The sequence below is a fragment of the Eleutherodactylus coqui genome, chromosome 6, assembly GCF_035609145.1.
Source record: "Eleutherodactylus coqui strain aEleCoq1 chromosome 6, aEleCoq1.hap1, whole genome shotgun sequence".
Taxonomy (NCBI): domain Eukaryota; kingdom Metazoa; phylum Chordata; class Amphibia; order Anura; family Eleutherodactylidae; genus Eleutherodactylus; species Eleutherodactylus coqui.
The window spans coordinates 21968528-21994635 of NC_089842.1; the positions used below are offsets into that span (position 1 = coordinate 21968528).

The 26108-nt window shown below is 47.0% G+C and overlaps 1 protein-coding gene and 1 long non-coding RNA gene across 2 annotated transcripts in view; one reads left to right on the forward strand and one right to left on the reverse strand.

The window, feature by feature from the left end:
- Positions 1–5681, reverse strand: part of LOC136631932 (IgGFc-binding protein-like) — a 173905-nt gene extending 168224 nt beyond the window's left edge. The window contains exon 1 of the mRNA XM_066606424.1: positions 5672–5681. The gene's annotated coding sequence lies outside the window, so the exon portion shown is untranslated. The remainder of the gene's footprint in view (positions 1–5671) is intronic.
- The window catches only part of LOC136631935 (uncharacterized), an 808093-nt gene that overhangs the window by 480151 nt on the left and 301834 nt on the right, over positions 1–26108 (forward strand). The window lies entirely within an intron of this gene.

A 26108-nucleotide genomic window follows, 5' to 3' on the forward strand; every position in this document is an offset into this window, starting at 1 on the left:
AAGGAGGGAAATGGGTCTATAGTTAGAGGGGAGCATGTTGTCCTTACCTGTTTGGGGATGGCTGTGATTAGGGCTTGTAGAAAATCTGGGTGAATGCAGCCTTGGCGGAGGATGTAGTTAAAGAGTGTGACTAGGTGAAGTTTTAATGTTGGGGCAAATTTTTTGTAATATAAGGACGTAAATTTGTCTGGTCCGGGGGCTTTGCCTCGCTTAAGGCGCTTGATTGCCCAGTCAATTTCTTCCTCAGTTATATTGGCATTGAGGTCCAATAGGCCGGATTCTGTCAAGCGGGGGAGTTTAAGTTGGGAGAGAAAGTCAGTCGTATGATTTTCTATTGGGGTTTGTTGATCTTTATATAGTTTTTGATAGCATTGGTGGAAGATTTCATAGATCTTGTCGGGGTTTGAGGTGAGTTGCCCCCTTCTGGACTGGATTTTATGAATTGTATTGATGGTTTGCTTTTCCCTGAGCTTTCTCGCTAGGAGTCTGTCTGGTTTGTATTGAAAGTACATTGCCTGGGTCCAGGCAAGTGCATTCAGCGTTTTTAATATGGGCAGAGCTGCTTCGTACAGCATCTTTGTGAGTGTTAAAAAGAAGTTCAGCGCCAAAAAATAGAACACAACGTTCCATTTAGTATGCATTAAAAACAGTGTGATAAAATGCTCATCTGAGAAGCCACATTGAAATTAATGGAGGCTAGGTACAGTGTTTTTAGTGGGCGTTTAAAAAACCTACTAAACACTGTAGAAAAGTGCCTGAGTTAGATTAGCCTGATAGTCCCCCAAGTGTCAGAGTGTCATTATCCTGTCCCCCAAGTGTCAGAGTGTCATTATCCTGTCCCCCAAGTGTCAGTGTGTCATGATCCTGTCCTCCAAGTGTCAGTGTGTCATGATCCTGTCCTCCAAGTGTCAGTGTGTCATGATCCTGTCCCCCAAGTGTCAGTGTGTCATTATCCTGTACCCGAAGTGTCAGTATGTCATTATCATGTCCCCCAAGTATCAGCGTGTAATTTCCTGTCCCCCAAGTATCAGTGTGTCATTATGCTGTCCCCCAAGTGTCAGTGTGTCATTATGCTGTCCCCCAAGTGTCAGTGTATCATTATCCTGTCCCCCAAGTGTCAGTGTGTCATTATCTTGTCCCCCAAGTGTCAGCGTGTCATTATTCTGTCCCCCAAGTGTCAGTGTGTCATTATCCTGCGTGAGGTACTGAGGGAGATGTTAGTGGATGGTCGCTACGTCGCCCCTAGGTTCCGCTATTATGCCTAGTGGGGCTGGAGGAAGTACATGTCCCACTGTTTGAGACATGAAAATCCAGGAATGCAATGTAATCTCCAGCAAGTAGCTGCTGGAGATCTTTTCTTTAAAAGTCTCTGGGCCTGGAGTTTTGGAATGGATGGCAGGTTGGTAGTGGGGCCATCCGTTCCACGTCCTCCACTCCAGGTTATTTGCAAGGTCAATCAGCACAGGTGCTGAGGCTAGGCCAGGAAGTGTATATAAATAGCAGTGTGCACTGACACAGGAAGAGACTGGATGGCTGCTGGACCCAGGCAGCCTGATATACCTGCTGGAGGTAAAAGCCCTGCTGGTTGGTGCACCTGCAGAACATGACCTGTATAGGCAGGGACTGTCTGTTATACTAAATGCTGGACTGTTGTTTTCTTTGCCTGAAGCTAAGGCTGGATTTGTTTTGATTTTCTGAACTGAAATAAACGCAGGTCACGCCTGTACTTGGACTGCAAATACTAGTCTCCATCTCTGACTGCCGGAAACCCGCACTCTACCGAGCTGTCTTCCCACACCTGTCTCCAATTGTCAGCATGTCATTATCCTGCCACCAAGTGTCAGTGTGTCATTCTGTACCCCAAGTGTCAGTCTGTCATTATCCTGTCCCCCAAGTATCAACATGTCATTATCCTGTCCCCCAGGTGTCAGCGTGTCATTATCCTGTCCCCCAAGTGTCAGTGTGTCATTATCCTGTCCCCCAAGTGTCAGTGTGACATTATCCTGTCCCCCAAGTATCAGCGTTTCATTATCCTGTCCCCCAAGTATCAGCGTTTCATTATCCTGTCCCCCAGGTGTCAGTCTGTCATTATCCTGTCCCCTCAAGTATCAACGTGTCATTATCCTGTCCCCCAGGTGTCAGTGTGACACTATCCTGTCCCCCAAGTGTCAGTGTGACATTATGCTGTCCCCCAAGTGTCAGTGTGACATTATTTTGTCCCCCAGGTTTCAGCGTGTCATTATCCTGTCCCCTAAGTGTCAGTGTATCATTATCCTGTCCCCCAAGGGTCAGCGTGTCATTATCCTGTCCCCCAAGTGTCAGTGTGTCATTGTCCTGTACCCCAAGTGTCAGTCTGTCATTATCCTGTCCCCCAAGTATCAATGTGTCATTATCCTGTCCCCCAGGTGTCAGCGTGTCATTATCCTGTCCCCCAGGTGTCAGCGTGTCATTATCCTGTCCCCCAAGTGTCAGTGTGACATTATCCTGTCCCCCAAGTGTCAGTGTGACATTATTTTGTCCCCCAAGTGTTAGTGTGTCATTATCCTGTCCCGCAAGTGTCAGTATGTCATTATTCTATACCCCAAGTGGTAGTGTATCATTATCCTGCCCCCCAAGTATCAGTGTGTCATTATCCTGTACCCTAAAACACCCACTAAACACTATAGAAAAGTGTCTGAGTGAGATTAGCCCTATAGTCCCTCAAGTGTCACTGTGACATTTTCCTGTCCCCCAAGTGTCAGCGTGTCATTTTCCTGTCCCCCAAGTGTCAGCATGTCATTATCCTGTCCCACAAGTGTCAGCATGTCATTATCCTGTCCCACAAGTGTCAGTGTGTCATTGTCCTGTCCCCCAAGTATCAGTGTATCATTATTCTGTACCCTAAAACACCCACTAAACACTCTAGAAAAGTGCCTGAGTGAGATTATCCCTATAGTTCCCCAAGTGTCCTTGTGTCATTATCCTGTCCCCCAAGTGTCAATGTGTCATTATCCTGTCCCCCAAGTGTCAGTATGTCATTATCCCGTACCCCAAGTGTCAGTGTATCATTATCATGTTTTACAAGTGTCACTGGGTCATTATCGTGTACCCCAAGTGTTAGTGGGTCCTTATTCTGTACCCCCAAGTGTCAGTGTGTCATTATTCTGTACCCCAAGCATCAGTGTGCCATTGCCCTGTCCCCCCAAGCGTCAGTGTGCCATTGCCCTGTCCCCCCAAGCGTCACTGTGCCATTGCCCTGTCCCCCAAGCGTCAGTGTGTCATTATCCTGTCCCCCAAGTGTCAGTTTAGCATTTTAGTGTAGCTCAAGTATTAGTGTGTAATTTATGCAAATAAGGACGATGGAACCTTACCTCTGTAGTGCCACCTATTGGATTGCAGCATTCCTTCAAATCAATGTACACATTTGTACAAGCAATATACTCAGACAGCTGTATCAGGGTATTTGCCCCTCATCAGTGTACAGTAGGTTTCTGGCTTGGCCTGAACTCTCTAAGTGGTTTCTAAGGAGTGGCTGAAGAGCCATGCCATGGTGGCGATGAGTACAGCGCTCTCTATATAATCTTGCACACAGTCAATGGTAAACAACAGGGTATGGTCACCAAATGGAACTTAGCTCTGCCTCTGTCCCCTGAAAGCAGTAGCGAGGGGCAAAGAGGGGCCGGGTGTTTAATGCACTAGCTCCCAATCCCGGCCCACCTTCTCCCCTTGCAGAAAAGGGCAGCATATATCAGTCAGGCTTGAAAACCCAACCGATATATGCTCATCTGAATAAGCCCTCATACTAGACATGTGCCACTTTAACATTGAATAACTCCGTAAAGGTTTTGCATATCCAAGTGATTCTGACATTGTTTTTTCGCCACATGTTGTACTTCATTTAGGTGGTAAAAATAGACTGATAGAATTTGCGTATATTTATTAAAATGCCAAAATTAGGAAAATTTTGAAAAATTTGCAAATATGTAGAAACATACTATACAAATTTTATACATATTTCCATGTTTCCTTTTTCTGGAAGCACATTGGAAAAACTTAAATTTTTTAACCATTTTGGAGACATACAAATTTAACATTGTTTATTAACATTTTGAGGAACATTTTGTTTTCCTGCACCAAGTCAAGATTGCAAAGGTTCATAGGTATCAGAATGATAGATACCCTTACAAAAGACCCCCCTACAAACTACACCACTTAATGTATTCACTGAGGGGGATCAGGAGTATTTTGACCCCACAATTTCTTTTCAGGTGTTAATGCAATTTAGAGGAAATATTTGCAAAAATGTCATTTTAAAAACAATTTTTATTGTACAGCTCACGTATGAATGAAGTTTTTCACCTCCACATGGATACCCCCGTTTGTCCCGTGTTCAGAAACATACCCATTGTGGCCCAAATGTTTTGTCTGTATGCATAACGGGGCCCAAACCGAAAGTAGCAGCCGGTGGCTTTCAGAACAGACATTTTGCTTGACGGTGATTTAGGCCTCATTGCCAACTTGTAGAGCCCTTGAGCGGGCCAAACGATGGAGAACTGCCACAAATGACCCCATTTTAAAAAATGAGACCCCTTAACGAATTCATTTAATAGTGTACTGCGTATTGTAATCCCACAGTTTTTGAATGAATCTAAGCAAAGCAGAAGGAAAAAAACTTTAGCTTTTTTAAAATCTTTTACATGATTGCTGTTATCTGTTGGATAATGGCGATCATGTAACCACGTACCGCGGCCCCCAGTAAGTCTCCAGGCTCTCGGCTATGTTTGGTAGCCAGGAGCAGGAAGATTTTAAATTACCCCGGCAATCCGGGGCTTTTGTACATGCGTCCACCATTTTGGCGATGGACGCATGCGCAGGAGCTGTGGTAAGGTCAGTAGATAAAGCTGGGGGCCTTAGGTACATAAATTCATTTCCCCTCATGGATATGATCCGAGAGGGATCATGAAGATTTTTTTTACGTTACATGATCCAATGGATAACGGCGATCATGTGATTGGGAACCACATACAGCAGCTCCCGGTGATATTTCTCTGCTCTCGGCTACACATGGCAGCCAGGAGCCAGAGAGATTTTAAATTTCCCCGGCCGCAAACTCTTCTGAGCATGCCCCTAACGTTACGTCTGGTGCGCATGCGCAGAAGGCAACATCAGGATCTGGATGAACCAAAACGTCTCGGGATATCGTATATCACATTTTATGCAATCTGCGTTATTTGGTGGATAGCGGTGATTACATGACCAATGGTCGGGTATCCTGGCCCCCCCATGACAGCTCCAGGTTGCCTACTATCTCTTGGCAGCTGACAGTATGGAGCTGTTACGTTTACAGGCCCAGTGGCTTTAATCATCAGAGCTGGCATGTTTTTATGTTTTTTAACCCTGGGGATTAAAGCCCCATTCACCTAGGGCATAGAAACACTATAGGGTGGTCACTAAGGGGTTAACAAAAGTACAGTTACTCTTTTAAATATTCTAATATATTAAAAAAATGCATCAAAAATAAATTGTAAATTAAAAGTTGAAAAGAGATAACAGGGAAAAAAATCATTTAGCTCATTTTTCTTTCCTTGTTAATGATAGGAAATTTGGAAAATGCCACATTTAGACCTCTGTCTAGCAATTGTGAAGACTTTTACGGCTGCTATATGAGTTCATATATAATTGTACTGCTTACCTGCTCCTTGTCTGCGTAGGACTCTGAGTATTTGGGCATGGAGCGATTTTTATATAGTTTACGGGATCATAAAAGTAATCACGCCCGATGAACCGCCCTTCACAACTGTGCAAGAAGCATCCAACTCACTGTCAGAAAACTGGCAGGGGACCAACATGAAGATTTCTATGGAAGCGACGGGGAGATATCTTGTGATCATTCACATCTTTATGTGGCATCTCTATAAGATTGTGTGTTACTGTATTACTTGGTTTCAAAAGTTTTCACTCCACTAAGTATGTGAATGCATACTTTCTTTATGTCCTACACAGCAACACAATAATAGGGTATGTCTGCCCCTGTGTATTAGTAGGACAGATGACATCTTGAATAGATAACTAGAGCTCCCTGAGCCTGTGAGGATGGCTTCCCACAGGACATGTGTAGTGCAGCAGTGTGCCACACAACCACAGAGCATGCAGCATAACTGTACATGGATTACAATTTTGCAGCAAGTACAGGTGAAACACAGGATTTTATGTGTTTAACTTGTACTTTTTGTGTTGCATTAACCCTAAGTGGGGCTCTCAATCTCTGTGACTATTATATGTTTAGCCTCTTTGCACTAATACGGTATGTGTGGACCCCCACAGACAGGTGGAGGAGACAGTGCAGAATAAACAGGAATAATCTTTACCTGCCAGTTGAACTAGCACAGGGGCATCAACAGTAAACGAAGAAGAACTTATTAAAACTTACTAACTTTATTCAAAATATATTAAAATCTTGGGTGGACAGGACAAAACATATATCACACAGAAAGAGAGCCTTGGGGATTTACATTGTGATGATAGTATCCCTTAGCTCCACAAAATCAGAACCCGTTTAATAATAACCCAAGTGTCCAACGGATACTGTACATCAATTCTCTCAGTAGTTGTTTATACAGTGTGTGGTATGATGACCTTCAAACACGGTCTCTAAAACGGGAAGGCTAGAAAAGCCCTTTTAAATTCGCTCAGGTATCCCCCTTATTTGAGGACCTCAAAATTAAATACACTTTGTTCAGAGGGTCAGACAATAGCGTACTGCATGTACTTCAATTATGCAGATTTAAGTCCTCCTATTAGATTGTTGTTCCCCATTTATGATTCCTATATGGGGAACTGGGTACGCCGTGTTAGCCCTTTGCACTTTATTATTGTAAAAAGAAGCTGAGTGCCCCTAGCTTATATCAGATGCCAGAAGCCAACCCCAGTTTCGAGGGACATGTGATGGAAAGGAAGGGGTTAATATATGGTCCAAGCTGCTAGTGTTAGTGCAAAGGAGCAGCACTTATGAGGCATAGAATCTGTATGCCCCCATGCTGTTATAGCAAAATAGGAAATTTGTAGAGCCCAGCACACAAGGGGTTACATTTCCATGCGTTCAGGAAATTTTTTTTTATTACTTAAATTTTTATTTGAAATTTTCAAGTTTTACAACAAAGTAGTAGACATTTTACTGAGAAATGGTACAGGTGTGTGGGTGTATTATAAGCATAGTCCACAAAGAAGTAGAATAGACTGATGGGATACGTTTCAAAGAGCCTTTAACATGGTGCTCTCCTGTAGTATCCCAGCTCAGTCTTAACTTTGAACTGTTAACTAAGAGAAATAGTATATAAGATAGGCGGCCTGGCCAGGGCCTAACTTGGTTTTATAAAAAAGGGTTAGAGGGGTAGGTAAAGAAGGGGGATGGTGGAGGGGTGTGTGTCCGAGACAGTCTAGGAGTTTCCCATGGGGTGGATGCTGCCGGAGACAGCTCCGATCCGCGTAGTTGTTATGGAGTGGTTTTCATTTGGTGTTTTCTTCTGTTCCCTATAGGGAGGCCAAAAATCAGTTGTTGTGTGAGGGATATGAATAGTCCAACCATGGGGACCATATTTTTAGAAATTTTTCGTGTTTGTCCTCTAGGATGGAGGTTAATTTGACGTTTGTTAGGTACCAATCAAGTCTGCGTTTAACTTCAGTGAAGTCTTTGTGCCATGAGTGAGTGATTACTTGCTTCTTGGCCAGGAAGAAAAAAGATATTAGTTTTCTAGAGTCAGGAGTAATGTTATTTATGCGTTTATTTAGGAGAGCCTCCCAAGGGTCTTTACAGATGTTATGATTTGTGACTGAATATATTAGAGAGTAGACTCTAATCCAGAGTCTTTTGACCCGAGGGCAGGTCCACCAAATGTGAAGCATGTCTTCTGGGGTTGGACATCCGCGAAAACAGTTGGGAGATTGTCCGGGGGATGCATGAGCTACGCGATCTGGGGTTTGATACCAGCGAAGCAGGACTTTGAAGGATGTTTCCGCCATTAGTATGTTTCTGGCGCTGCTGTTAGTAGCATCCCATATTTGGGCCCAGTCTTCTTCTGGGAGGGTTTTGCCAAGGTCTCCTTCCCAGCGGGTTACATATGGGAGTTGTGTTCGGAAGGAGCAGTGTACTAAGTCTGAATAGATCTGTGATATCAGACCTTTTGCGTGTGGATTTCTATAACAGTGTCTTTCAAATGGGGTTAGAGTTAATGGGGAGCTTGTATTTTTGAGGAGGGTGGATATAAAGTGTTTTATTTGCAAGTATCGGAAAATTTCTGAGGATGGAAAATTGTATCTTTCTTGCAATGTAGGAAAAGAGATTGGTCCATTTATTGTGTATAACTGGTATAACTTAGTAAGACCTGACTTTGTCCAGTTCGTAAATGACTGTGGCGACTCCCTGCCTGGTGGAAACATAGGATTGCGTAGTAAAGGCGCAAGGGGTAGGTGAGGGGATATCAGTTTCCCTGAGTATTTCATGGAGTCCCATATGTGAAGGGAGTGGTTTACAATCGGGTTGTTGATTGTGGGTCTGTGTTTAGGAGAGGTCCATAGTAAAGAGTCTATTGTGAGAGGATGTATCTCCGTGGCTTCTAAGGATACCCAAAGTGGGGTGTTGTGGGAAGAATGTAGGAGAGCCAATTGGGCCACCTGGGCAGCCTGATAGTATTTAAGGTAGTTTGGGACTCCCAGACCTCCTCTCCGTCTGTGTCTATATAGGGTGGATAGTGATACTCTTGGGATCGTTCCGTTCCACACAAATCGGAGGGATATTTGTTGGAGAGTCTTCAGTAAGTGTCCGGGTACTCGGATCGGGAGTGCTCGAAAAAAGTATAGTAGTTTAGGAAGGAGTGTCATTTTCAAGGCGTTAACTCTTCCTATCCAAGATATGTGATAGCGACTCCAGCTTTCCAAAAGTACTCTCTAGAGATGAGCGAACGTACTCGGTAAGGCCGATTTCACAATCGAGCAACGCGATTTTCGAGTACTTCACTACTCGGGTGAAAAGTACTCGGGGGCGCTGTGGGGCGTGGCGTGGTGGAGCGGGGGGTAGCAGCGCAGAACAGGTGGGAGCTCTCTCTCCCTCTCCCCCCACTCTCCTCTGCAACCCCCCGCTCACCCACAGCGCCCCCGAGTACTTTTCACCCGAGTAGTGAAGTACTCGAAAATCGCAGTGCTCGATTGTGAAATCGGCCTTACCGAGTACGTTCGCTCATCTCTAACTCTTATCTTACGGAGGAGACGGATATAGTTTTGGCTATAAAGAGTTGCATAGTCGTTTGTTAATTGGATACCCAGGTAGCCCAAAGAGCCCGTTGCCCACTGGGGGGTAATGTAAGATTGTACGCTTTTGATTTTGTTTGGTTAATGGTTAGGCCCGATATTGACCCGAATCTGGATAGTTCCTCCATTAGGTTGGGTAAGGAGATATGGGGGGAGGTTATGAGCATGAGCAGGTCGTCTGCGAACATTGAAAGTTTGTGGTGGACTGAGGCCATTTCTACTCCTTTTATGTTCAGGTTGTTTCGGATTTTGCTAGCTAGGAGTTCCATGGCCATGATAAAAAGTAACGGGGATAGAGGGCAACCCTGATGGGTCCCCCGGCGGATCGGGAATGTATCGGAACAGAAGCCCGGTACTTTACAGAAGCTTTAGGGTGAGAGTATAATATTCAGATCCAGGACAGGAACCAGCCCGGGAGCCCCCAGTGTTCAAGAGACGGGAATAGGAAGTCCCAACTTAGGGTGTCGAAAGCTTTGTTTATGTCGAGAGATAGGAGCATTGCTGGGATTTTCCTGGATCTGCAGAGGTGAGTGAGGTGGGTTATTCTTCTGATACTGTCAGGAGCTTGTCGACCTGGGACAAATCCTACTTGGTCCCCTCCTATCAGTGAGGGGAGTGCTGTGTTTAGGCGTTCTGCAAGGATTTTAGTAAGAAGTTTTACGTCAACGTTTATTAAAGATATGGGGCGGTAGTTTTGTATGTCTAACGAGTCTTTGTCTGGTTTCGGTATCATGGATATTGAGGCCAGTAGGGCCGTTTGGCCAATGTGATTGCCCTCTTTTATTGCGTTGAAGTAGTTTACTAGGTGGGGGGTTAGGATTGGGGAAAATTTCTTATAATAGGGGGCTGATAAGCCATCTGGGCCGGGTCGTTTGTTACTCTTGAGTGTTTTGATAATGTTTGTCGCCTCTTCTTGGGTGATTTCGGAGGCTAGGTATTCAAGTGTTGTTGACTGTAATCTGGGGAGACGTATTTCTTGTTGGTAGGAGATGATTTCCTCTTGTGGAATAGCGTGTTGTTGGGAGTAAAGCTTCATTAGGAACTTTTGGAATTATCGCTTCATGGTGAGTGCTTTGGCTGTTACTGTATTTTGATTTGTGCGTATTTTATAAAATAAGCTTGCGTCTGGATGCGAGCGTAGTCTACGTGCTAGTCGTGTAGTGGGTTCATTATTGAAGACCTAGAATCGTTGGCGAGACCAGCGCAGTTTTCTTTCTGTAATATCAGTGAGGCAGAGGTCAAGTTCAGTTTCGGCGCGTGATAGTGCCTGGAGATTTTTTTTTTTAGTTGGGTGTTTTTTGGCAATTTCTTTTAGTTGGGTAACTTGGAGTTCTAGTTTTTGTTGTTGTGCGTTCTCGTTTGCGTCGAGCTGCTATTTGTATCAAGTGGCCTCGAATAACTACTTTGTGGGCTTCGCAGAGGGAAATAGGAGAGGAGGCGGATGGACTATTTATTTGGAAGTATTCTTCCATTTGTGGCCTTAGTAAGTTTGTTATTTCGGGCATTGAAATAAGGGAGTCATTGAGAATCCAGGATGTGTTTGTGGGTTTAGACATCAGGGATTTGCAGATAACGGACATTGGGCTATGATCAGACCATGGGACTGAAAGTATTTTTGATTGTGGTATTTGGGGTACAAATGTGTCAGGGACTAGGATGTGATCTATTCTTCTGTAAAGTGAGTGTGGGGCTGAGAAATGTGTGTAGTCCTTTGTGGTTGGGTTTATTTCCCGCCAGATATCCACTGGGTGATTTTGTTGGAGAAGGGATTCAAAGTTATGGGAGATGGAGTGTTGGGGTAGCTGAGGATGGGCTGGAAGGGTGGTGGAGTTCCTCTCCAGACTCGGGTCAATAATACAGTTTGAGTCTCCACAGAGAATTACAGTGCCTATTTTAGTGTTTTCTATCGTTTCGAATAGTTTCTCGAAGAATTGAATTTGCCTCGAGTTTGGGGCATAATAGGAGACTATAGTTGTCGGGACGTCTTGAATAGAGCCCGTTAATATTAGATAACGGCCATCAGGGTCTGCGATTGTCGAGGAATGTGAGAAGGGAACTGATCTGCTAAAGCAAATAGTTACTCCTTTGGTTTTGGTTGGTGCGTTTGCTGAATAAAATGTTGGGTACTGGGAGGATAGATAGCGTGGCGCTGAGTTAGTAGAGAAATGGGTTTCCTGTAAGCAAACTATGTCCACTCGTTTGCTCTTATAGTATCAGAATGCTTTTGAGCGTTTCTGAGGGGAGTTGAATCCTTGAACGTTGTGGGATATTATTTTTAAATCCATGGCAAGTGGTAGAATTTATGCAAAGGTGAAGCTGTCTCGGGGCATCCGCCCCATGGGAGGGGGGGGCGGTGGGGGGGGGGGGTAGGAGGGGAGGGGAAAGAACAAACAAGTAATGGCCAACTATTAAGTTTTGTTTTAAGAACTTTAGGTTTCATTGCCTTAATGGCAGTATGCCAATAGAGTCTCATTTTTTCCGGATGACTTTCAGAAGTGACGCCGTGTCAGCTCTGGGGTATGGTGGGTTATAGGATGAGCGTTTATGATGGAAAAGGTTCAAGTGGACCTCATAGGAGGTTAGAGGGAGGGGGTATGGGGGCAAATTATGTTAATAGATAAATAAGAAGAGGAGAGAGAGGGAGAGGAGAGGGAGAAAAAAAAGGAGTGGGGGCGGGACTCAGGGGGGGAGATGCGCAAGTAGTTTCAGCTTCTTGTGTCTTTGCTTTTCTTCCGCGTCCTCGTTTTTAGTAAACTGCGTTGTTCTCAAGAAGTTGCTGTGTTCTTCCTCTTATTTTCGGAGGTGGGTCTTGGGGATGATGGTGAGGCTGGTGGTGAATCTGTAGAGTTCGGTTGCGATGGTGGCTGTTGGATGTTTAGCTCTTTAAAGCATCGTCGGGCTCCATCTGGTGATAGAATCGTGTGTACTTTGTCTTGATATGAGAAAGTCAATTTAAATGGGAGGCCCCATCTGTATTGGATTTTTTTTTTGTAGGATCTGCAGGTAGGGCTTTAGCACTTTTCTTTTTGAGAGAGTTGATGGGGCCAAGTCGGGGAATAGTTGATAGTCGAATCCTTGAAAGGTTAATTTGCGGGAGGAACAAGCCGCACGCATTAGCTATTCCTTTGTGCGATGGAAGTGGAGTTTAAGCACTATGTCTCTGGGGGGTCAGTTTGGGTTTGGTGCCCTCAGGGCTCTGTGTATTCTGTCAAATTCTAGTCGCTCAATTGGGATGCTGGGACAGAGTTCCTGGAATAGAGCAGTTATTGTTGATTGAAGACCTTTTACTGATTCCGGGACTCCACGAATACGTATGTTGTCTCGTCGGGCTCTATTTTCTACTTCTTCTAGTTTATCGTGTAGGAAATGGATTTCATCGTGGAGTTGTTCTATGTCTTTTTCGTGGGATTCAAGAACAATGGTAGCGTTGTCCATCCTATCTTCAAGAGCGATTGTCCTCTGGCTGAGTTCTCGGATTTCGCCAGAGAGTTTGTTGGTATTTCTGAGGAGGTTTTAGACAATTCTTTTTGTAGTAGTGATTCTATTTGGGTTAGAAGGTTTTCCGGAAGATTAGATACCAAGTTCATTGTAGGGTTTCAATTTGGATTCGGTTCTTCTTTGTTTGGTTGTGAAAAGGGTTGTGGTTCCTCTATTGATGAGCGAGAATTTTCGTCAGAGGAAGTGGGGATGTCTTGTAGTTTTGGAGATTTTTTGTTGTGTGGTTGTGGAGCTTGGGCGTTTTTCCCCAGTCTAGCTTGTGTAGGACGCATAACTAAGCTGTTAGTGGTTCTCCTCTCTCTCTCTCCTCTTTCTTGCCCCCCCCCTCCTTCCCCCACCCTTCAATCAAAATTCAAGTAGTGAGTATTTTGGGGTCCACTTGGAGATATGGCCACCGAGCAGAGCCGTGTGTGGCTAAGGGTGCATTAGGAGGTTGTCATCGTTTTGGCTGTTTGGAATCTCCTTTTCTGGTGAATTTTATGTGGCTTGCTGTTGTTGTAGCACGTATGGCGCTTATTGTTGCTGCTAGAGTTGCGAAGTCCTTATATATAAGAATCCCAGTGGTTGGGCTTATATAATTTTTCTTTGGTATTGTTAATATCCACCACTTGGTGGCAGTAGAGTCTATATCCTATATTTTTCAGTGCTGGACTTCTTTTTAATAGATTTTGGGTTAATCAGGTTTGATAGACCCAGTAAATCTGGTGAATTCTCGCTTTCAGCTCTGATGTAGTTTAAGTGAAATGGATTCGTCCTGGATTTAGCGTTGGTTGTTATCCCTAAGTGCTGGGGAGAACTTAGGTAGAGACGGTGAAGGAGTCCGTTTATCTTATAGGATTTATGTTGTATTGTTGGAGGTTAGGATGTCCACAGGTTAGGGGGAGAATTTGCTGTCCTGAGAGGGAGTATGTCTATTAACAGTGTGGCTTCTGGGTATGTGTGCTGTAAGCTCTGTGGTGCAGGGTGTAGCAGAGCTGAGAAAGACTCACCCAGGTTGACTTTGAGGTCTTGTGCCGGCACTCTGCAGGTCAAACTGCCGTGCCTCTGCTGTAGAGCTTTTTTTCCTCCTTTACAGGGTCGAGGTGATTCCACGGCCCTTGGGAGCGCCTCTGCCTGCAGAGGGGGGGTTAATGGCGTCTTCTTCTCTGACAGGGAGCCGGGGGATCGACGGGTCAGTTGCTGCTATCGCTTGTGCAGCGGTCGGCCGCTTGAGTTCTCTCCCTCTGTGAGGTAAGAGTATTACCTTTGGCTCGATGGTGTTTTCGGCCGTCGTCTGCTTTGCAGTGCTGTTGGTGGCTCTCGGTCTTCATTTCCCGCGTGCTGTTGTGCCCGGGAGCAAGCAGGTTGCGAGTGGGAGTCTGGATTTCCTTCTCTTCTCACCGGCTCACTGTCTGCCGGTCCGGTCGCCGGCTTGTGCTTCGGGGTCACAAGGTGTTCTGGTGAGGAACGCGGAGCGTTCCTCTGCTGAGGTACAAGAAGCGCTGGTGATGCTCCTCGGCACTCGTGTCCCACCCGCCGCTGTTTCCAGGAGCGGGTAGGCCGTGGTGAGGTTCAGGCTTTTCTCTGTTCTCTGCCGTCTTCCCGCGGTTAGAAAGAGTTACCGGTATGCCGTCCAGGGCTTCAGGGAGCTGTTGCCGATTTTGCAGAGTGATTTCTGGTCACTTGTGAGCGTTAATTTGCGTTTCTTCTTCTTCTCTTATCGGAGCTCTAGCAAGAGACGTCCGCGATTAGAGGATGTCAGGACACGCCCCCGCGTTTAGGAAATTTATCAATTAATAAGGCCAGCGATATTGATACACAGCGCTGGTTCCCAGAGGTACTGGTAAGAAAAATTCCCTCTTTTCTCCACCCAGATAAATATCAAGGGATGAGAAGAAAGGGTTAATTGTGTAGAAATGGACTACTGAGTGCACACATGAAGGTCCCAAGTTAGGGCTCCATGTGTCATATTTTCATAGCCCAGAGACCAAGTTCTTAGATCCTAATTAGGTTGTTAAAACCGTTGCACAGTATCAGCTTCAGTGAGCCAGCGCGCCTAGGGTTAATAGCGCGCTATTGAAGACAGCTCACACCTCAATGTCTCAATAATAGCTCTCTTCAGATGTATATAAAAGTAAATGAAAGATACTGCTGCCTTTCACAGCACTAGCCGCTGTGATAAATAGCTAGCTGGATCGGCACTGCTGTGACCGCCCGACAATAGAAACCGGGCAGCCGGCTAACACTCAACTAACTGACTGCCTGAAACAAAGTAATTAGCTCACTATTCTACGTCATCGGCGCGTTTCTGCAGTTTGTCGCAAATATACTGCTTCATCAGGATGAAATAAGGATAAAGAATAGAGGAGGGAGCGGCCGTGATAACTGGCGGCATCCCGATAGTGAGTGCCGCGCATCTGCTTAGGACAGCGCTTATATATGAGAAGCCCCTCCTTCTCTCTCCCCCCTCCTGACCAATCCCAAATCCTGTTTGGGATACAGCCATTGCCATTGCCCCAATTGTGATCCCAGTAGTAACAGTGACCCTCATAGTGGCTCCAGTAGTAACAGTGACCGCCACAGTAGTACAAGTAATAATTGTGGCCCCAGGAGTAACAGTGACCACCACAGTAGTACAAGTAATAATTGTGGCCCCAGTAGTAACAGTGACCACCACAGTAGTACAAGTAATAATTGTGGCCCCAGTAGTGACAGTGACCCCCATAGTGGCCCCAGTAGTAACAGTAACCCTCATAGTGGCTCTAGTAGTAACAGTGAACACCACAGTAGTACAAGTAATAATTGTGGCCCCAGTAGTGACAGTGACCCCCATAGTGGCCCCAGTAGTAACAGTAACCCTCATAGTGGCTCTAGTAGTAACAGTGAACACCACAGTAGTACAAGTAATAATTGTGGCCCCAGGAGTAACAGTGACCACCACAGTAGTACAAGTAATAATTGTGGCCCCAGTAGTAACAGTGACCACCACAGTAGTACAAGTAATAATTGTGGCCCCAGTAGTGACAGTGACCCCCATAGTGGCCCCAGTAGTAACAGTAACCCTCATAGTGGCTCTAGTAGTAACAGTGAACACCACAGTAGTACAAGTAATAATTGTGGCCCCAGTAGTGACAGTGACCCCCATAGTGGCCCCAGTAGTAACAGTAACCCTCATAGTGGCTCTAGTAGTAACAGTGAACACCACAGTAGTACAAGTAATAATTGTGGCCCCAGTAGTAACAGTGACCCCCATTGTGGCTTCAGTAGTAATAGTGACCTCCACATCAGCCTCAGTAGTAATTGGCCCCTGGCTGGCCAGCACTCCTACAGGCATTCCACTCACCTTGTGGCTGCTGAGCCTTTACCTGCTGGCCTCTCCCCTCATCATCCACGCGGCATACAGGATGGCAGACACAGCAAGGAAGGGGTCAGTGGTCACAGACTCTGCACCGCTGCTGGACCGAAGCTGCAGACTGCGTGAGTGAAGTGCCTGTTAGAGCTCTTTTACACAAGGGTGTATCGGCCACGTTTTCACAGCCAGACGATATATGCTACCCATCTGATTATTTGGTTTCCGATGCATCAAAATCACAGAGGTGAGAGAAAAAACAAGGACATTATCCACTGTAAAGGAAGCCAACAATGCAACACCTGATAGACTGCAGGCCAGACTCAATCACCATAGACCCTAGTACAATGCAGAGAGCCATACTATGATATGAAAGAGCTACATATTCAATGCAAACTATTGAATTGTTCAATGCAGGTGATTGAGCCTGGCCTGCAGTCTATCAGGTGTTGCATTGTTGGGTTCATTTTCAGTGAATAATGTTCTTGTTTTTCTCTCACCTCTGTGATTTTATTGTATTTAACAGTCAGATAGCATAGGTTCTGACAGACTCGTGGTGGCCTTACCATTGACCCTTCAGCTTATGTGACTTGGCCAAAATGCAGAATTAACACCCGTATTTATCACTACTTTTTGCATGCAGTTTGCTATACATTTGGGGGAGCCCAAGATGTCAGCCAGTGTGACCCACTGTGGAGATACAGGGCGATCCACTGCTTTGCCAGTAGAGATTGCACTCCTGCATAGTGTGGCGTACCTATCCGTGGTTGACGTCACTGGTATCCGTTCACATGCGCACGTTTGCAGTCACTCCTCTCCAATCTGGGCTGGGTCGAATGAGTGGCTGTACTATTAGTCTGCACTGAATAAGTAGCTCCTCTATATCATAGTATGGCTCATTGCATTTTACCAGTGTCTATGGAGATTGAGCCTGACCTGCAGTCTATTAGATATTGCATTGTTGGCTTCATTTACAGTGAATAGTTTCCAATGCATCAGTTCAGATTGGCGTATTCCTGATGTTTAAAAACATCTGGCTGGCAAAGATAGCGCATACAGTATGCATTCCGGTCGGACATTTTTATGCCGGCCAGAAAAGATAGCTCTGGAACTATCTTTTCCAGCTGGAATGCAGCCACTGCCATAGACTCCTATGCCAGAGAAGGGAGGTGGGAGGGAGTTTAGCAGAGTGACTGCTAAACTTGCTCCCCCTTTCGTTCCCCTCTCCGCCTCTTGCTGGCTGTCTGCAATAATAGGGGGTGGGAGCAACTGTGCTAAAGTCCCGCTCCCTTCCCCTTAGAATCATAGAATGGTAGAGTTGGAAGGGACCTCCAGGGTCATCGGGTCCAACCCCCTGCTCAGTGCAGGATCACTAAGGGTGCCTGTCCATGGGCGTGATTTCACTATGGAAAGCACTGGCCCCATGTCCATGAGCGAAGAATCATTGCGCCCTACCCAAGTCATTCAGTGTATTTGTGCCAGATAGCTAAAACACCACAATGGGAAATCTTTGTGCACCCACAGCATAGGCGAGCCCCTGCAAGCCAGGGACAGTATGAAATATGAAGAAATCAGAGTGCCCACACATGGCAGAGTTTCACATCCCCCCCAGGACCTCGGCCTCTGCCCACACCCTCAGCAATCGTGGACATAATGCGGACTCGGATGCTAGTACAGCTGTGAACATCTCATTAAATTGGTTACGCTTGCTTTCATCACTCAAAAGACTGGATGAACCACCAAAATGTTCCACAGGCCAAACCTGGCGCAGTTGTTCCCCCAAGGACCTTGGCCTCTTCCCTACACTCTCAGCAATCGTGGGCATAAAGCGGACTCGGATGCCAGTATAGCTGTGAACGTCTCATTAGATCAGTGACGCTTGCTTTCATCACTCAAAAGACTGGATGAACCACCAAGAAGTTCCAACAGGCCAAACCTGGTGCATTTGCTCCCCCCCCCCCCCCCCCCAGGACCTCGACCTCTTCCCTACACCCTCAGCAATCATGGGCATGAAGCGGACTCGGATGCTAGTACAGCTGTGAACGTCTCATTAAATCAGTTATGCTTGCTTTCATTGGTCCAAAGACTGGATGAACCACCAAGAAGCTCCACAGGCCAAACCTGATGCAGTTGCCCCCCCCCCCCCCCCCAAGACCTCGGCCTCTTCCCTACACCCTCAGCAATCGGGCGCATAAAGCGCAATAGTACAACTGTGAAAGCCTCATTAATTCAGTTATACTTCTTTTGATTAGTCCAAACCAGTGTCTCAGATAACTGTGGTAACACGAGAGCAAATACATGTCGACCAGCGCAGATCCCCAGACCCCAAGCAGGAGGAGGAGGTGGCATAATAAGCCCGAGAAACCGTGACCGAGGTAGGACCCGCAATACTCTGTGTGAGAAGCATGTGAGCAGGCCCAGGGTCAGGCTTGATCACAGCCTACACCTGGTTGACCCAATCTGCCGTGAGTTACATACCGTGTTTCCCCAAAAATAGGTCCTACCCTGATAGTAAGACCTATCGGGGTTTTGAGGAAGGCTTGATAAATATAGAGCCTCCCCTGAAAATAGGACCTATCTTGGATACCCCCCCCCCCCCCAAAAAAAATACTCACATGGTCTGCGGCGTCCCAATGGTGTTGGCGGTGGTGTCTGCGGTGGCGGCGGCGGTGGTGTCTGCGGTGGTGGTAGCGGAGGTGTTGGCCGCAGCGGAGGTGGTGGTGGCGGCGGCGGCAGCGTCCGGCGTCCTCCTCCATCTCACAGCTTCCTTCTGCTGGCAACGAGGCTTTGAATACCCCCCCTCCAGCAAAGAAAGCGCTGTAATTGGCTGATCGAGCGACGGCAGCCAATCACAGCCTGCGCCCGATGAGCCAATCACAGCCATTCAGTGAATGACATCACTGAATGCCTGTGATTGGCTGCCGGCGCTTGATTAGCCAATTGCAGCGCTCGCTTTGCAGGAGGCGGGGTATTCAAAGCCACGTTGCAGCCACCGTCGGACACCATTGGGAGGCATCAGGATGCCGCGGACCAGGTAAGTAAAAGGTTCCCCCTAAAAAATAAGACACTGCCCTTTTTGAGGCAAAAAATATATTAGACAGTGTCTTATTTTCAGGGGAACACGGTAGCTATGGGACATCCATGTGTCCCCACACAATTCATTCAGTGTATGTGCCAGATAGCTGAACACAACACAGGGAAACCTTTGTCCACCCACAGCATAGGCGAGCCCATGAAACCGAAAGGCATTATTACAGATGAAGAAATGACAGTGCCCAAACATGGCAGAGTTTCACTCCGCCCAGGACCTTGGCTTCGGCCCACACTTCTGCCCAAGTCATTATGTGTATTTGTGACAGACAGCTGAACACCGCTATGGGAAACCTTTGTGCACCACAGTATAGGTGGACCTCTGTAACATTTTTGTAGCAAGAGTATAGGCGAACCCCTAAAACATTTCTGTAGCAAGAGTATAGGCGAACCCCCTCAAACCTTTCAGTAGCAAGTGTATAGGCAGACCACTGAAACATTTCTGTAGCAAGAGTATAGGCGGACCTCTGAAAACCTTTCAGTAGCAAGTGTATAGGCAGACCCCTGAAACATTTCTGTACCAAGAGTTTAGGCGAACCCCTCAAACATTTCTGTAGCAAGATTATAGGTGGACTCCTCAAACATTTCTGTAGCAAGAGTATAGGCGAACATCTGAAAAAAATGTGTTTACTAAGAGTATAGGCGAAGCCCAGAACAATTTAGTTTGCTAACAGTATAAGCGAGGGCCTGAAAAATTGGTGTACCAAGCGTACAAGTGTACCCGTGAAAAATTGCTAAACTCCGAGGGCAGGTGAAACACATAAACATTTTTTAAAGATACAGCTCGCTGTTGCTTAATTTGTAACAGAGCCTGGAGGCAGCCCTCTGAAAAAATTGGTTTAAGTTAAACTTTTAAAGCTTTAAAAACTTTAAACAGAGCCTTTTGGGACGCAGAAAAATTGGCAGTTCAGCATGATGACATGCTGTTTAGGAGGAGGAAGAGGAGGAGTAATATCTGAGAGTGATAGACAAAGGCAATCCTCCCCTTTTTTGGGGTGATAGAGGATGCATTTTTCTCCTGTTGCAGCGAAAAGAATCTTTAGGATCCGCTACTTTCCAACGGTGGAGAAGAGAAGTCTGGGGAAATCCAGCCTTTGTTCATCTTTATGAGGGTAAGAATGTTGGCGCTGTCAGTTAACAGGTGGGTAGGCTTTTCCATGATGAATCCCCCAACAGCACTAAACACCCTCTCTGAAAAGACTCTAGCGGCAAGGCAGGCCAGCACCTCAAGGGCGTACAGCGCAAGTTCGTGCCACATGTCCAGCTTTGACACCCAATAGTTGTATGGAGCAGAGATATCCCGGAGGACGGTGGTATGGTTGCTATGTATCCCCTCAGCATCTTTTTATAGTGCTCCCTTCGACTCAGTCTTGACAGGGGAGTAGTGACACAGTCTTGATGGGGAGCCATAAAACTGGCAAAGGCCTTGGAGAGTGTTTCCCTGCCTGCGCTGGACATGCTGCCTGTTCTCCGCACCTCCCCTGCTAGTTGGCCCTCTGAACTGCGTCTTCAACCGATAGTGCTGTCAGGTGAGAACTTTAGCATCACTTTTTTCACCAGGGCCCTGTGGTATTGCATCACTCTTGCACCTCTATCCTCTTCGGGAATGAGAGTGGAAAGGTTCTCCTTATACCGTGGGTCAAGAAGGGTGTACACCCAGTAATCCGTGTTAGCCAGAATGCGACCCCCCCCCTCCTTCTCCCTCTTCCCCTCCTCCTCCTCCTCCTCCTCCTCCTCCTCCTCCAAAAAGCACTGAGATTTAGAGTTGAGGGTGGTCTGGCTATCAAGCGACATACTGTCATCCCCCGTCTCCTGTTCTAACCAGATTGAAGACGTGGGCCAGGCATGGCACATGTGTGAGGCTGCCAAGCTGCAGAGCCGCCACCAGGTTATGGCCGTTGTCACACACGACCATGCCCGGTTGGAGGCTCAGCGGCGACAGCCAGGGGTCGTTCTGCTCTGCCAGACCCTGTAACAGCTCGGTGCCATGTACCTCTTGTCATCTAAGCTGATTAGTTTCAGCACGGCTTGCTGACGCTGGCCCACCGCTGTGCTGCCACGCTGCGCCCTAACGACTGCTGGCGACATGCTCACACTTCTTAATTGAGAGGTGGAGGTGGTGGAGGAGAAGGGGGGGGGGGGGGGGTTGGAGGAGGTGGCATAATACGCCGCAGATACCAGCACTGAGGTAGGACCCACTATTCTTAGTGCGGGTAGCACGTGACTGGTCCCAGGCTCTGACTCGTTCCCAGCCTCCACGAAGTTCACCCAGTGTGCCGTCAGGGAGATATTGTGGACCTGCCTGCTAGTACTTGTCCACGTGTCCGTCGTTAAGTTGACCTTTCCATGTAATGTTGCAGAAGACGTGCTGGTGTAGGGCTGGGATGGCACACCAGGAAAAATAGTGGCGACTGGGGATCGAGTAGCGCGGGACTGCCGCTGCCATCATGTTGTTGAAAGCCTCCGTTTCCACAAGTCTGTACGGCAGCATCTTCAGGCTGATTATTTTGGCAATGTGCACGTTTAAAGCTTGTGCATTCGGGTGGGTGGTGGCGTATTTCCACTTTCACTCCAATGCTTGTGTTAGCGACAGCTGAATGATGCGCTGAGAGACATTGCTGGATGGAGTGGAAGATCGTGGAGATGAGGGTGTGGGTGCTGGCTGGGCGTCGCTCGTGCCTGCATCCTGGGAGGGGTATTGGATTCGTGTGCGAGGTTGTGGCACAGGGGAAGAGGCAGTGGTGTCCCCCGGAGGCGGTGAATGGCTTTTGTCCCACCTTGGGGGGTCCTTGGCCATCATATGCCTGCGCATGCTGGTGGCGGCGAGGCTGGTAGTAGTGGCTCCTCGGCTAATCTTGGTGCAGCACAGGTTGCACACCACTGTTCGTCGGTCGTCCGCACTCTCACTAAAAAACATCCACACCTTTGAACATCTAGCCCTCTGCAAGCAGGCTTGCCGCGAGGGGGTGCTGTGGGAAATAGTTGGGGGATTCTTGACTCTGGGCGTGCCTCTCCCCCTGACCACCCCACTGCCTCTTCCAACCTGTCCTGCTGCTGCACTTGCCTCCCCCTCTGAAGCCCTGTCCTCAGTAGGTTTAGCAAGCCAGGTGGGTTCAGTCACCTCATCGTCCAGCAGCTCTTCCTCCGAATCCTCTGTGCGTTCCTCCCTCAGACTTACTGCCCTTACTACTACCTCACTGACAGACAACTGTGTCTCATCATCCTCATCCACAAAAAGCTCTTGAGACAGTTGCTGGAAGTCCCCAGCTTGATCACCTGGACACCGGGAACCGGGTTGGGCATCGGTCACGACAAGCTTCTCAGGTGAGAGAGGAACCGTTTTTTCCCACTCAGGGCAGGGACCCGAGAACAGTGACGAGGCTGGGAGGGAGGAGCAGCCAGAGGCTTCAGAGTTGGAGTCCCTAGGCCGGGAATAGTGAACTGCGTAGAAGACTGGGGGTTTGATACATTGCTGGATGCGTTATCTGCCATCTACGACAGGACCTGCTTGCACTGCTCTGCTTGTAATAAAGGTCTACCATGCGGACCCGCAAATTGTGATATGAAGCTGGGGAGCATATGGACTTGGCGCTCTCCTAATCCCTCAGCAGCCGGCTGTGATGCACCCCGACCAGGTCCTCGGCCTGTGCCCACACCCTCACTTGGACACCCGCGTTCACGTCCTCGACCCTTACCCCTATTTCTCATCATGTCGGATTAAGAATAGAGCAGGGCCCAAGTAAATTACCCCACTGTATAGCACTGAGAAGTGTGGCTAATTCACCGCACACAAAGACTTGTAGATATCGGAGGCTCTATGCTGTGACCGGAAAAAATTAACCCGCTGTCTTGCGCTGATACCTTGGGGTCATTTACCACTCACAGAGACTTGTATATAAGAGAGGCTGTATAGAGTGGGAAAAAACTAGAAAGCCAGTGGACAGTGCTGATAACTGCGGCTACTTCACCGCACCCAAGGAAAGGGTAATGTGAGACACTCTGCACAGGGGCAAAAGGCTATACAGCCAGTGGATAGTGCTAATAACTTTGGCTACTTCACCAAACCCAAGGAAAGGGTATTGTGAGACGCTCTGCACAGGGGCAGAAAACTCTAAAGCCAGTGGATAGTGCTGATAACCGAGGCTACTTCACCCAACACAGAGAATGGTATCTGTGAAATGCTCTGCAGTGGCCCAGGAAATATTAGCGTGCCGTTTAGCGATGAGACTTCTGCCTAATGCACTGCACACATAGAACGGTATAGCTGAAATGGTCTACAGTGGCCCAGGAAATATTAGCGTGCCGTTTAGCGATGAGACTTCTGCCTAATGCACTGCACACATAGAACGGTATAGCTGAAATGGTCTGCAGTGGCCCAGGAAATATTAGCGCACGGTTTAGCGATGAGACCTCTGCCGGATTCTGCTGTGGGATTCTGCATGTGGAATCCGGCCCTGCAGTGTGCACCCGGCTTAAGTTAAGTGCTTAAGGAGTTGGTGGTGGGGAGGTTTTTTTGGGGGGGAGAAAATAAGTGGTTTTATTAGCAGAGCACAACCCTACTATATCCAGGTAGAGGGTATTTCTGCATCTATTAGTCACTCTATTAGTATGACAGATGACATTTTTAATAGATATCTAGAGTTCCCTGAGCCTATAAGGTTGGGTTTCCACAGGGCATCTGTAGTGCAGCAGTGTGCCACACAGCCACAAAACATGCAGCATAACTGTACATGGATAACAATTTTGCAGCAAGTACAGGTGAAGCACACAGGATTTTATGTGCTCCAATTGTACTTTTTGTTTTGGATTTAGCCTAAACGGGGCTCTCAATCTCTGAAGCTGCTACAACTGACTATTATATGTTTAGCCTCTTATATGTTCTGCCCCCCACAAGCAGTTGGAATTAGAGATGGTTCAGAATAAACAGGAATAGTCTTTACTTGGCAGTTGAACTAGCAGGACTGTCTCTTTAATTTAGCAGTTTCAGAACGTTGCAACACAGTTTTAACACTCAGCAATATCATTAGGGTCTCTCCGCCCTCTTTAAACATATAGAAGACTTTTTATACACATTACTGTCCCTTTACCGACTCAGCAGGCCTGGCATTGCTCAAAGGACACTTAACAATTCACAATGGCGTGACCATCTCTCTTACAAATGCACCTCTGCTTGTTCCTCTGTCTAGGCAGTCGTGTTGACAAATAGCAGTTGTAGGTTTTGAAAAAGGGATCAAGAGTTTCCTGGGAAAATTAATATTAAAAGAATCCGAGGCTTCTTCTGTTTCATGTATATATCCTTCTTCTTAAAGGGGTTGTCTCGCGAAATCAAGTGGGTCTATACACTTCTGTATGGCCATATTAATGCACTTTGTAATATACATCGTGCATTAAATATGAGCCATACAGAAGTTATTCACTTACCTGCTCCGTTGCTAGCGTCCCCGTCGCCATGGTTCCGTCTAATTTCGGTGTCTTCTTGCTTTTTTAGACGCGCTTGCGCAGATGGGTCTTCTCTAGAGATGAGCGAACGTACTCGTCCGAGCTTGATATTCGTGCGAATATTAGGGTGTTCGGGATGCTCGTTACTCGTAACGAGTACCACGCGGTGTTCCGGTTACTTTCAGTTTCCTCTCTGAGACGTTAGCGCGCTTTTCTGGCCAATTGAAAGACAGGGAAGGCATTACAACTTCCCCCTGTGACGTTCAAGCCCTATACCACCCCCCTGCTGTGAGTGGCTGGGGTGATCAGATGTCACCCGAGTATAAAAGTCGGCCCCTCCCGCGGCTCGGCTCAGATGCCGTGTGAGTTAGTGAGGGAAAGTGGTATCGTGCTGGAGCTGCTGTAGGGAGAGCGTTAGGAGTTAGTGTAGGCTTCAAGAACCCCAACGGTCCTTCTTAGGGCCACATCTACGTGTGTGCAGGCTGCTGTTAGCAGTGGAGAAAATTTTTTTTTTCCTCAAAATCGGCAGTGCAGAGCATTGCACCCGGTATTAAGGACAGAAGTGGTGCTTAGGCAGGGAGAGTGTTAGGAGTGAGTGTAGGCTTCAAGAACCTCAACGGTCCTTTCTAGGGCCACATTTAACTGTGTGGAGTACTGTGCAGGCTGCTGTTAGCTGTGTTGCTTTTTTTTTTCTTTTCTCAAAATCGGCGGTGCAGAGCATTGCACCCTGCATTGATACTACAGGCACAGAATTGTGTAGGCAGGGCCACAACACAGTTATTAGTCATTGAATAGGCACAGTGGGCCTTTTCTTTTTTAACAAAAGGGAAAAAAGTATATTTGCCCTGCCTCTGTCAGTCCTAAGGGCTCTGGGTACGTGTGTGATGCGTGGAGAACGTAAAAAAATCAGACGCAACCAGCTACGGTTGAGTGCAGCCTTGCGCCAATTTCTTTCCTGCCTGGGAAATACCTGCTCTGCCACAGTTAATAACTCTGCAACAGTAAAGTTCTGTGACACTTTTGCAGGGCCGCAACACAGTGTCAGTTATTAAACTTATTATTCAGTGAATAGACGCAGTGGGCCTATCCTTTTAAACAAAAGGGAAAAAAGTATATTTGCCCTGCCTCTGTCAGTCCTAAGGGCTCTGGGTACGTGTGTGCTGCATGGAGAACGTAAAAAAATAAGACGCAACCAGCTACGGTTGAGTGCAGCCTTGCGCCAATTTCTTTCCTGCCTCGGAAATACCTGCTCTGCCACAGTTAATAACTCTGCAACAGTAAAGTTCTGTGACACTTTTGCAGGGCCGCAACACAGTGTCAGTTATTAAACTTATTATTCAGTGAATAGACGCAGTGGGCCTATCCTTTTAAACAAAAGGGAAAAAAGTATATTTGCCCTGCCTCTGTCAATCCTAAGGGCTCTGGGTACGTGTGTGCTGCGTGGAGAACGTAAAAAAATCTGACGCAACCA